Source organism: Martes martes, assembly GCF_963455335.1.
Source record: "Martes martes genome assembly, chromosome: 8".
Taxonomy (NCBI): Eukaryota; Metazoa; Chordata; class Mammalia; order Carnivora; family Mustelidae; genus Martes; species Martes martes.
In genome coordinates, this window is record NC_137895.1 from 36,769,889 (window position 1) to 36,783,976 (window position 14,088).

Genomic DNA, 14,088 nt, shown 5'->3' on the forward strand with positions numbered 1-14,088 from the left:
CTGATGTGGGGCTTGATCCCAGGACCTGACCTAAACTGAAGGCAGAGGCTTAACCCTCTGAGCCACACAGGTGCCCCTTCTCTTTTAAATTAAAAGAAACTAAATAAAGTTCTCCATGAAACTCAGTTTCTGAAATTCAGAGAAAAACCTTGCTAAAAAGTTCTTGCTTGTTTTGTGTTCATTGTACTTATAAATCTCCTTTTCGTAATATTAGCAATGAAAAGCTTAACATTGTTTTGAGTACTTTTTTTCTGAATAGCAGATTATAGTGAAATACAATGTGAGTTGGCACTTATCTTTGCAAAACCCTAATGACAGTCTAGATTATTCTTTGAGATATTTGGAGCAAGTCTGCCATGCTTATATGTAGAAAGCACTAAGAACTCTGTGAGCTCTTAAGAAATTTAATTCTTTTTGTCGGTGAGGTCTCATTGTAAAAACACTGCATACTGCACTTTATAAAATTAATGCAAATGAAATATTTTAAAAATTATTTTAACTGTTATGCTTTATTTGATATCATGAATTCTTTTAAAAATTCTTAGGAAATATGCCAGCTTATTGTTCAGACTTTGCAAAGACATTCAATGGTCTAGTCTTCCAGTTCTCAGAGAAAATAAAAGCAATTCTGTTACCAATGTGCTCAACCTGTTTGAAGGAGCAAAATGGCCTTGCTTACCTCTATGACCTTTCTTCCATTTTCCAGCCATTTCCATTTTCTTCCATTTCCAGCCATTTCTTTCATTGTCAGCCATTTTGAGCTGATGATAATTTTTCAAAACACAGTAGTTTGGTGCACTCCTTTTTTTTCCACCTGGAATTCCATCTGTATTTGCCATTGAGAATTGTAGTCAAAGTTTGTAGTTGTAGTCAGATTTTGTCCAGGAGTTTGTCCAGGAAGTACTCATTTATGCCCTTTTAACCTTTATGGGGAAGAATTTACTTCCCTACTCCATTGATCTCAGATACAGCATATGACTTGCTTTGGCCAATGGGGTGTTGAAAAATAAAATGGTAATGCAAAAATACTTGGAACTAAATGATAACGAAGATACATACAACATACTGAAACTTGTGGAAACTGTTAAGCATTTCTTAAGAAGGAATTTTATAGCTTTAAATGACTATATTAGCGAACAAGTGACTCTAAAAATACACAATGGATTTCACAAAGTTGGAGTCACTGAAATTTCCTGTTCTTGCATCCATATTCTTGCTCAGGACATAAAATTCCATCAGTGTCCATCTAAAGTTGTTTCTGGGTCCCAAGTGAGTAACTTTCTCATGTGCTCACATGGTCTTTCTTTCTCTGGAACTCAGACTGCCCCTTTTCTTTGAATTCTATTTATAGTTACTTACCATTGTCACCATTGTGATATTTTTTTATGGGTGCATGAAAAACTGACCTCCTTGGATTTTTTTCTATTGTGTTTAGAAGCTTTATTGAGATATAACTTATATCCCATAACTTCACTCATATTAAGTATATCATTCAATAATTTATTTGTATTTTCAGAATTGTACAACCATTATCACAATCTAATTTTAGTATGTATCTCTCACCTCAAAAAAGAAACCTTGTGCCCGTTTATAGTCACTCCCCGTTACAACCCCCAGGCCTAGGCAGCCACTAACTTGTCTTTTCTGGATATTTCTTGTAAGTGAACTAGACCATATATAGTCTTTTGTATCTGACTTTTTTCACTGAACACAATGTTTTTGAAGTTTACCCATGTTGTAGCATGTATCATACTTCACTCCTTTTTATTGCCTAGTAGATTAGCTTTGAGATTCTATGGCAGGAAAAATTAGGTAACTGATTTCTTGAGATAATTTCTAGGACTCTGGGCACAAGCAGTGCTGCTTTGTAACTCACACACACAAAAATAGATCAGTGAATTAAGCAGCTTGTCATTTCCCTTTCCCTCAACTCTGCATAAAATATAGCATGACCTTGACTCTTCAAGAAGTGACAGAATTCAAACCATCAATAACGCCCTTGGCATAGATGTTGGTATTTCCATGTTGAACTAACAATTTAGTTAACTTGTTCAAGTTAGTATAGCTAGTAAGTGCCAAAGCCTGGATTCCAACTCAAGAAGTCTGGATTCAGAGTCTTACCATTAGGATATACTGGACACTGATGGCCAGAATCAAAGGCATAGCTGTGATTCCAACAATAGGAACATCTTTGATTCCCATCAGTGGCCATTTTGGCCATGGAAAATCATGCTATCTTTCTTTTATTTTAGGATTCTTCAAAATAGAAGAATGTTTTGATGTAGCCTAAAATGGTTATTTATTTATTTGACAGAGAGAGAGAGATATCACAAGTAGGCTGAGCAGCAGGCAGAGAGAGAGGAGGAAGCAGCCTCCCTGCTGAGCAGAGAGCCCAATGCGGGTCTCTATCCCAGAGATCATGAGATCATGGCCTGAGCTATGAGCCACCCAGGTGCCCCGATGTAGCCTAAAATGATTAATGACCATACAATGCTTTATGTTTTAGTAAAACAAATGAAAATGATAGCTTAAAATTATAAATGTTACCTATCTTTCATACACTAATGGCCCATTGATGGTTCATTGTTTAAAATAAGTTTAATGTACAATCTTATTTGATCTTTATTAAAATTATCAAAGAAAGTAAGACGGCTAGTAGTGAGTACCTTGTATGTGCCAGCTATTATTCTGACATATTTTTTAATGTATTATCTCATTTAGTGGTCATAACAATTCAGTGAAGAAATACTATTTTCCCTATTTGATAAATGAGGAAATACTATTTTTTTTCATTTTATAAATGTGGAAAATGAGTCTCAGAGAGGGAAATAACTCACTTTTGGCCCCATGACTGATAGGTGACAGAACCTGGATTGGAATCCTGTGTCTTTCCTTCCAGTCCTTCCATTTTATTTTGCTTCCATGAAAGTAAATGGTTGAAAGCAGATTAGATGGATAAGGATGCATAGAAGAAGCTGTGAGAGAAAGGCTGATTCTTCCACCAAGTTTCATTTTTTGTGGATTTTTCATAAGCTATGAGATGTTTGTGTTGTGGGTATGTAAAGCTGTGTTTGCACTCTGTATGGAATTTACCTGGGAGTTAATTATTTCTAGTCAGCAAATATTTATTGAGCAGTTATATAAGTTACTAGATTACTGTGCTGATGTGAAGTCAGTAAACTAAGGGAAAGAGAGAGGGAGGGAGAGAAAGGTAGGAGGGAGAGAGAGATAGGAGGGAGAGAGAGGGAGAAATAATAATAAAAACTGCCTTCCTTGTAACCCTAAACTCATTGCTTGTGTGAATTCAATCTTTTCAAACATAATTGAACTTGCTCACACCATATTGTGTATGTGGGGATAGACCAAATATCTTATCTTGCAGAAATGTGAAAATTGATTTTGACATAATATTCTCTATCTAACATAAAATACAGAATCACTGAATGTTGCTGTGAGGGAGGCCTTAAAACTCATTCAGTCCAGTGATTTTCAAACTTGACTGCGCAACAGAAATCAACCAAAGAATTTCCTAAACCCCAGGCTTTGAGATTCTGATTCAGCATTCTAGGATAGGTCTTTGGTTCTAAATTCTTAATAAAAATTTCCAGCTAGTGAGTATCAGGTTTGTACACAGGCCCTTAAAAACCATTTAGTCTAAATATCAACATTTAAAGGTGGGAATATCGAGACCCTGATAGATGAAGTCATTCGGTTAGCTTCAGTGTGTATTTCCAGAAGACAGGGGTGGCCTGATATTTTGTCAACTATGCAGTTATGAGGCCTCCTCAATAACTGCATGTCAGCCTTTCAGAATTTAAATGAAAGATATGACAATTTATATGATTTTCTATTTTAATGAGAAGTAGGTGAAAATATCTCAAAGCATTAGCTTCAATGCTTCATGGAACTGTGCTAAGAGAAATGTTATTTATACTTTCTTTATCAGCACTGATTGATTTCAGATCTATGCAGATATACAATATGACAAAAGGGTTTCATTCTGTAGAAAAGCAGAATTTGTCTTAAAATGGTGACTTTGAAAAGGTTGATAATTTTATTATTTTGATTATTGATTTCTACTTAAGTCACTGCATGTGACAAATGGGATATTCATGTTATGATTCTCATGAGTCATCATTAAGTTTAAGGGCAATGAGATTAAAAAGTGTTAATATTTTTATTGAAGCACATTGTTTGCTCTCTATTTTTTCCCATTATATTAAGAGATAAAATATAATGTATTTAGTTTTTTGAGATATTGTATTTGTAGTGAATGTATAAAATGGACAAATCAATATTTATAGAAATATTCCAATGAGTATTATTTTTATTCATGTACTGTTAAGATCCTTAGTGAAATGTGTAAGTATTTTAATGTGGTAAAGGCTTGCATCTTTGGATATAGTAAGGGGTAAAGCAGTAGTTACTCAGAGAATAAGAATTCCCAGAGAAAATAGTTGCAGTTATGACAATTCAGTCACATACATTCTTTGTTGAAGTTGCCTCATTGTAAAATGTATTAATGTTAGCTAACATGTTGTGAGGCATTGTGGAAATTGAATATACATGCATATACATGCACACACAAACTATTTTGAACCAATTGTCTTTTTGATCAGTGATGCTTATCAGTCACAGTTATCACTATTGGTGCTTAAATGTTCATCATTCAGTCATTCATACACTCACTCATTTAACAAAGGTATATTGAGTATATACTATGTATCAGACACTAGCGGTGCTTAATGGAACTTTCGACAGCCATACCCAGAGATGAAGACAGATATTAGTCATGAACCCACCTATATGCACGTTAGAACTTTTAAGGGCTACATTCTCGGTGTAAAGATAAAGTAGAAGCAGAGAGATCCTTGCAAGGAGTTTCAGATTAGCTTTGAATGATCTTAATCTCTGAAATTGGGTTAAGATGATCCCAGCAGGCCTGTGCCCGTAGGAGACTAAATTTAATCCTTTCTGGAGGAAGATAACATAATTTTAAGATCCAAATTATTTCTACCAACAATTTTTCAAATGCAAGCCCTGACACTAAAAACCTAAACAAAGAAGAACCAATGTAGAAAAAAAGAAAACAGCAAAAACACTGTAACAGGTATTATGATATTGACCACTGGTGGTGGGGAAAGATGTTTTGGTGAGTCTATGGGAAGCTCCAGCTGGAAAATCACAAAAACTTCCTAGGGTTCAAGGAGAAGGTCATGCCGTATACACTGGATAATTATATGCCTTTTGAAAGATAGTTCCTGAAATGCACTTGAGCACTGATATAGAATGTCTGTATCAGAACATGAGACATCAAGTGACTATGCTTGCAGGATTGTCCATCATTAGACATATGAGATCATAAACTCAGGCAAGACCAGTACCAGTCTATCAGAGATGGAAATGCTAAATCCAGACTGAACATGAGGAAGACTCAATGACACAATCAAGTTTCATAAACAGGTAGCCCAGATACCCACCTCACCTACCACTGTTGTCTGATCCCCTTCCTCAGCTTACACCCACAGCCTCTGGAGGAATCCTTGCAAGTAGCTGATAGTGAAGAAAAATTCCTGAGCTTTACATATGGGTTAGCTTGGTATCTGGAGGCAAGTTGAAAATGGAGAGCTGTGTAATAGTTTCATTCAGGAGATGGCCTTGAAAGACTCTTGCGAGGGAAAAATCCTTCCAATAGGTAGAGTTTTACATAGTGCACATGTGCGGCCCATGATAAAAATGTATGTATCTGAAAAACAACCTGAGGGTTATGAAGGGGCGGGGGGTGGGAGGTTGGGGGAACCAGGTGGTGGGTATTAGGGAGGGCACAGATTGCATGGAGCACTGGGTGTGGTGAAAAAACAATGAATACCGTTACGCTGAAAATAAATAAAAAATTAAAAAAAAAACAAAACTAATGATGTACTATATGGTGGCTAACATACAAGAAAAATAAAAAATTAAAATTAAAATTAACAAAAAGTCACTACTTTGTAGACCCTAAGTAAAATAATTAATAAAATAATTGATTCAGGCAACAAACATTAACAAGAAGAAACCCTTGTACATAGGCTATTGGTAATTTATAATAAATACAGGCAATAGAAAAACTAAATGATGTAAAGAAGCCAACTATGCTAAAAACAGGACCTTCTACAGGTTTCTGTTCGCAAGTCACTGATCTGGTGCTATAACAAGTCAAAACGTCATCAAGAGTTAGATGTGTTGTGGTGAGCCCTGGATGTTGTATAAGACTGATGAATCACAGACCTGTACCCCTGAAACAAATAATATATTATGTTAATTAAAAAATTAAATTAAACCACTTAAAAAAACAATGAATACTGTTAAGCTGAAAATAAATAAAAAATTTAAAAAAAAAGAATGTATGTGTATCATGGGCAGTGACAAATGGGTGTGCCTGTTGTCAGCAGTCAGAAGGAAGACTGACAGAGAGATCAAAGACAAATAAAGGACTGGTGTAGAGGTATGTTCATGGATATATAGAAGTGGGGAAAAAAGTGTGAAGATTTTTGTGTCACATGTTATCTCTATAAGAGAGCATCTACCATGAATGAGGCACCAAACAAGTTAGCCAAATAGACCAAACCAAGTTGGCAAAATGATTTGGCCTGTTGGTACGAGCTAGCTTTGTTACTTGCTAACTCTATACCATGGGTGCATGAATGAAAAAGCCACTTTGGCAGTATCAGGAGCTTTTTTTGAGCCAGCAACATGAGAGTCCACTTCCCAAAACTGATTTACCTAACGCAGCTGCTAAGTGTCCAATCTCCAGGAGCAGAGCCAACGTTGAGCCTCCAATATGGCACCATTCTACATTAGTCCTGTGTCTCCTGGAAAAGCCAGCAATTTGTATTGGAAGGAATTAATACCTTTTCTCAGTATGATGAGCCTTTCCTACCTGCAGAGTTTGTACCAATACCACCATCTGAGGGTTTATGGAGAATTTGATTTCTGACATAGGATCCCACATAACATTGCATCAGACCAGGGGACCCACTATATTGCAGAGGACTTATATTTATTTTTTAAAAAGACAAAAACTCTCTCTCTCTCTTCTGAATGGAAGATGTTTGTCAGATACATGTGTCGTGAATATTTTTCCCCCGGTCTGTGGTTCACTTGTTTGTTTTCTTTTCTTTTTTTTTTTTATTTTTTTAATAGATTTGATTTATTTATTTGACAGACAGAGATTATGAGTAGGCAGAGAGGCAGGCAGAGCAGCTGGGGGGGAGGGGGAAGCAGACTCACTGCTGAGCAGGGAGCCCCATGTGGGACTCGATCCCAGGACCCTGGGATCATAACCTGAGCCGAAGGCAGAGGCTTTAACCCACTGAGCCACCCAGGCGCCCCTCACTTGTTTTTTTTCTTAATAATGGATTTCAATGAGTAAAAGTCTTTAAATTTTGTTGGTGTTCAGTTTATCAATTTTTTTATGGCTAGTGCTTTCCATATCTTTTTAAAAGCTGCTATTATTTTGGGTTTTCTTCATAAGCAGCTAAAATTGATTCTAGTTGATATGCTTTTTTATAGTAACAAAGTAAAACAAAAATGTCAATTTTCAGTTGAAAATGAATATATTGATTCCTTAAATGCGAATTTCTTTGATTTTATCTCAATTAATAACTGGTAAATGTGAATTTAAAATTTAAGCATATTTAATATCATAAAAAACAGATTTTAAACCTCATAAAATTTGCTCAGCATATTTAATTAACTGAACAATGTATTCCAATGTTAATGTAAATATTTGAAAGCTCACTATATAATTAATGTTTGGAAATTTTTATGTGTGATATACTCATATATTTTATGTGTGATATACTCATATATACTCATATATTTTTCCTTATAAGTGTCAAATAGATTTTCAACATTATCAGTTTTCTCATAGTGTTAAGTGTGTGTGTGTGTATTTGAAATGGAAAAATTCACCAAAAAGGAGTAACAAATATAATATTTTCATATAATGCAAAAGAGAATTCAGTCTAAAAGTATTAGAGCTCAGTGTAAAAGTATATTCTTTAAATAAGAAAATAAAATGGTAAGAAAGTTATATTCAGGGGGAGGAGTCAAGATGGCGGAGAAGTAGCAGGCTGAGACGACATCGGGTAGCAGGAGATCAGCTAGATAGCTTATCTAACCATTGTGAACACCTATAAATCCAACGGGAAATCGAAGAGAAGAAGAGCAACAATCCCAGAAACAGAAAATCGATCACTTTCTGAAAGGTAGGACCTGCGGAGAAGTGAATCCAAAGCGACGGGAAGATAGACCCCGGGGGGAGGGGCCGGCACCCGGCAAGCGGCGGAGCGACGGAGCACAAAATCGGGACTTTTAAAAGTCGGCTCCACTGGGAGACATCGCTCCAGAGGCTAAACTGGGGGGAAACCCAGGCGGGGTCAGCATAATCCCAGGACCCGCAGGGTCACAGAAGGACTGGGGATGTCTGAGTGCCGCAGAGCTCGCAGGTATTAGAGCGGGGAAGCCGGCTATAGCGACAAAGCCGAGGAGTGAGCTCTAAGCCCGGGGTTACCTTGTGCCGGTCGCAGGCTGGGTGGGCTCGGAGCGCGGCCGGAGGCCACGGAGACAAAAGCGACCCGGCGCTTTTCTCCAGCTCCAACAATTGACTGCTTTCCTCGAGTCGCGACCGCAAGCCAGGGAGGCGGGGCTATTGGGCGCTTTGCTCTGAGAGTGCACTGAGGAGCGGAACCCCAAGCTCTCGGCTCCTCCGGGCCGAGAGATTGGGAGGCCGCCATCTTCATTCCCGTCCTCCGGAACTCTACGGAAAGCGCTCAGGGAACAAAAGCTCCCGAAAGCGAACCCGAGCGGATTACTTAGCCTGGCCCCTGGCAAGGGCGGTGCAATTCCGCCTGCGGCAAAGACACTTGAGAATCACTACAACAGGCCCCTCCCCCAAGAAGATCAACAAGAAACCATCCAAAACCAACTTCAGTCACCAAGAACAGCGGAATTCCACAGCAGGAGAAAGCAAATCCTACCTGGACAAAATGACAAGGCGGAAAAACTCACCTCAAAAAAAAGAACAAGAGGCCGTACCGAAGGCTGGAGACCTAATCAATACAGACATAGGTAGCATGACAGATCTAGAGTTCAGAATGACAATTCTCAAGGTTCTAGCCGGGCTCGAAAAAGGCATAGAAGATATTAGAGAAACCCTCTCCGGAGAGATAAAAGCCCTTTCTGGAGAAATAAAAGAACTAAAATCTAACCAAGTTGAAATCAAAAAAGCTATTCATGAGGTGCAATCAAAAATGGAAGCTCTCACTGCCAGGATAAATGAGGCAGAAGAAAGAATTAGTGACATAGAAGACCAAATGACAGAGAATAAAGAAGCTGAGCAAAAGAGAGACAAACAACTACTGGAACATGAGGAGAGGATTCGAGAGATAAGTGACACCATAAGACGACACAACATTAGAATAATTGGGATTCCAGAAGAAGAAGAAAGAGAGAGGGGAGCAGAAGGTATATTGGAGACAATTATTGGAGAGAATTTCCCTAATATGGCAAAGGGAACAAACATCAAAATCCAGGAGATGCTAAGAACGCCCCTCAAAATCAATAAAAATAGGTCCACACCTCGTCACCTGATAGTAAAATTTACAAGTCTTAGCGACAAAGAGAAAATCCTGAAAGCAGCCCGGGAAAAGAAGTCTGTAACATACAAGGGTAAAAACATTAGATTGGCAGCGGACCTATCCACAGAGACCTGGCAGGCCAGAAAGAACTGGCATGATATATTCAGAGCACTAAACGAGAAAAACATGCAGCCAAGAATACTATATCCGGCTAGGCTATCATTGAAAATAGAAGGAGAGATAAAGAGCTTCCAGGACAAACAAAAGCTGAAAGAATTTGCAAACACCAAACCAGCTCTACAGGAAATATTGAAAGGGGTCCTCTAAGCAAAGAGAGACCCTAAAAGTAGTAGATCAGAAAGAAACAGAAACAATATACAGTAACAATCATCTTACAGGCAATACAATGGCACTAAATTCATATCTCTCAATAGTTACCCTGAATGTTAATGGGCTCAATGCCCCAATCAAAAGACACAGGGTATCAGAATGGATAAAAAAACAAAACCCATCCATATGCTGCCTACAAGAAACTCATTTTAGACCCGAAGACACCTCCAGATTTAAAGTGAGGGGGTGGAAAACAATGTACCATGCTAATGGACATCAGAAGAAAGCTGGGGTGGCAATCCTTATATCAGATCAATTAGATTTTAAGCCAAAGACTATAATAAGAGATGAGGAAGGACACTATATCATACTCAAAGGGTCTGTCCAACAAGAAGATCTAACAATCTTAAATATCTATGCCCCTAACATGGGAGCAGCCAACTATATAAACCAATTAATAACAAAATCAAAGAAATACATCGACAGTAATACAATAATAGCAGGGGACTTTAACACTCCCCTCACTGAAATGGACAGATCATCTAAGCAAAAGATCAACAAGGAAATAAAGGCCTTAAATGACACACTGGACCAGATGGACATCACAGATATATTCAGAACATTCCATCCCAAAGCAACAGAATATACATTCTTCTCTAGTGCACATGCAACATTCTCCAGAATAGACCACATCCTGGGTCATAAATCAGGTCTCAATCGGTACCAAAAGATCGAGATCATTCCCTGCATATTTTCAGACCACAATGCTCTGAAGCTCGAACTCAATCACAAGAGGAAATTTGGAAAGAACGCAAATACATGGAGACTAAACAGCATCCTTCTAAAAAATGAATGGGTCAACCAGGAAATTAAAGAAGAATTGAAAAAATTCATGGAAACAAATGATAATGAAAACACAACAGTTCAAAATCTGTGGGACACAACAAAGGCAGTCCTGAGAGGAAAATATATAGCAGTGCAAGCCTTTCTCAAGAAACAAGAAAGGTCTCAAATACACAACCTAACCCTACACCTAAAGGAGCTGGAGAGAGAACAACAAAGAAAGCCTAAACCCAGCAGGAGAAGAGAAATCATAAAGATCAGAGCAGAAATCAATGAAATAGAAACTAAAAAAACAATAGAACAAATCAACAAAACTAGGAGCTGGTTCTTTGAAAGAATTAATAAGATTGATAAGCCCCTGGCCAGACTTATCAAAAAGAAAAGAGAAAGGACGCAAATAAATAAAATCATGAATGAAAGAGGAGAGATCACAACCAACACCAAAGAAATACAAACAATTATAAGAACATACTACGAGCAACTCTATGGCAACAAATTTGACAACCTGGAAGAAATGGATACATTTCTAGAGATGTCTAAACTACCACAACTGAACCAGGAAGAAATAGATAACCTGAACAGACCCATAACCAGTAAGGAGATTGAAACAGTCATCAAAAATCTCCAAACAAACAAAAGTCCAGGACCAGACGGCTTCCCAGGGGAATTCTACCAAACATTTAAAGAAGAATTAATTCCTATTCTCCTGAAACTGTTCCAAAAAATAGAAATGGAAGGAAAACTTCCAAACTCATTCTATGAGGCCAGCATCACCTTGATCCCAAAACCAGACAAGGATCCCACCAAAAAAGAGAATTACAGACCAATATCCTTGATGAACACAGATGCGAAAATTCTCACCAAAATACTGGCCAATAGGATCCAACAGTACATTAAAAGGATTATTCACCACGACCAAGTGGGATTTATTCCAGGGCTGCAAGGTTGGTTCAACATCCGCAAATCCATCAATGTGATACAATACATTAATAAAAGAAAGAGTAAGAACCATATGATACTCTCAATAGATGCTGAAAAAGCATTTGACAAAGTGCAGCATCCCTTCCTGATTAAAACTCTTCAAAGTGTAGGGATAGAAGGCACATACCTCAATATTATCAAAGCCATCTATGAAAAACCCACCGCAAATATCATTCTCAATGGAGAAAAACTGAAAGCTTTTCCGCTAAGGTCAGGAACACGGCAGGGATGTCCGTTATCACCACTGCTGTTCAACATAGTACTAGAAGTCCTAGCCTCAGCAATCAGACAACAAAAAGAAATTAAAGGCATCCAAATCGGCAAAGAAGAAGTCAAACTATCACTCTTTGCAGATGATATGATACTATATGTGGAAAACCCAAAAGGCTCCACTCCAAAACTGCTAGAACTTATACAGGAATTCAGTAAAGTGTCAGGATATAAAGTCAATGCACAGAAATCAGTCGCATTTCTTTACACTAACAACAAGACAGAAGAAAGAGAAATTGAGGAGTCAGTCCCATTTACAATCGTACCCAAAACCATAAGATACCTAGGAATAAATCTAACCAAAGAGGCAAAGAATCTATACTCAGAAAACTATAAAGTACTCATGAAAGAAATTGAGGAAGACACAAAGAAATGGAAAAATATTCCATGCTCATGGATTGGAAGAACAAATATTGTGAAAATGTCTATTTTACCTAAAGCAATCTACACATTTAATGCAATCCCTATCAAAATCCCATCCATTTTTTTTAAAGAAATAGAACAAATAATCCTAAAATTTATATGGAACCAGAAAAGACCTCGAATAGCCAAAGGAATATTGAAAAAGAAAGCCAAAGTCGGTGGCATCACAATTCCAGACTTCAAGCTCTATTACAAAGCTGTCATCATCAAGACAGTATGGTACTGGCACAAAAACAGACATATAGACCAATGGAACAGAATAGAGAGCCCAGAAATAGACCCTCAACTCTATGGTCAACTAATCTTCGACAAAGCAGGAAAGAATATCCAATGGAAAAAAGACAGCCTCTTCAACAAATGGTGCTGGGAAAATTGGACAGCCACATGCAGAAAAATGAAATTGGACTATTTCCTTACACCACACACGAAAATAGACTCAAAGTGGATGAAGGACCTCAATGTGCGAAAGGAATCTATCAAAATCCTTGAGGAGAATGCAGGCAGCAACCTCTTTGACCTCCACCGCAGCAACTTCTTCCTAGGAACATCGCCAAAGGCAACAGAAGCAAGGGCAAAAATGAACTATTGGGATTTCATCAAGATCAAAAGCTTTTGCACAGCAAAGGAAACAGTTAACAAAACCAAAAGACAACTGACAGAATGGGAGAAGATATTTGCAAACGACATATCAGATAAAGGGCTCGCATCCAAAATCTATAAAGAGCTTATCAAACTCAATACCCAAAGAACAAATAATCCAGTCAAGAAATGGGCAGAGGACATGAACAGACATTTCTGCAAGGAAGACATCCAGATGGCCAACAGACACATGAAAAAATGCTCCACATCACTCGGCATCAGGGAAATACAAATCAAAACCACAATGAGATACCACCTCACACCAGTCAGAATGGCTAAAATTAACAAGTCAAGAAATGACAGATGCTGGCGAGGATGCGGAGAGAGGGGAACCCTCCTACACTGTTGGTGGGAATGCAAGCTGGTGCAACCACTCTGGAAAACAGTGTGGAGGTTCCTCAAAAAACTGAAAATAGAGCTACCCTACGACCCAGCAATTGCACTCCTGGGTATATATCCTAAAGATACAAACGTGGTGCTCCGAAGGGGCACGTGCACCCGAATGTTTATAGCAGCAATGTCCACAATAGCCAAACTGTGGAAAGCGCCTAGATGTCCATCAACAGATGAATGGATAAAGAAGATGTGGTATATATACACAATGGAATACTATGCAGCCATCAAAAGACATGAAATCTTGCCATTTGCGACGACGTGGATGGAACTAGAGGGTATCATGCTTAGTGAAATAAGTCAATCGGAGAAATATAACTATCATATGATCTCTTTGATATGAGGAAGTGGAGATGCAAGGTGGGGGGGTTTGGGGAGGGGTAGGAAAAGAAAAAATGAAAAGATGGGATTGGGAGGGAGACAAACCATAAAAGACTCAATCTCAAGAAACAGACTGAGGGTTGCGGGGGGGAAGGGGGATGGGAGAGGGTGGTGGGGAAATGGACATTGGGGAGGGTATGTGCTATGATGAGTGCTGTGAAATGTGTAAACCAGACGATTCACAGACCTGTACCCCTGAGGATAAAAA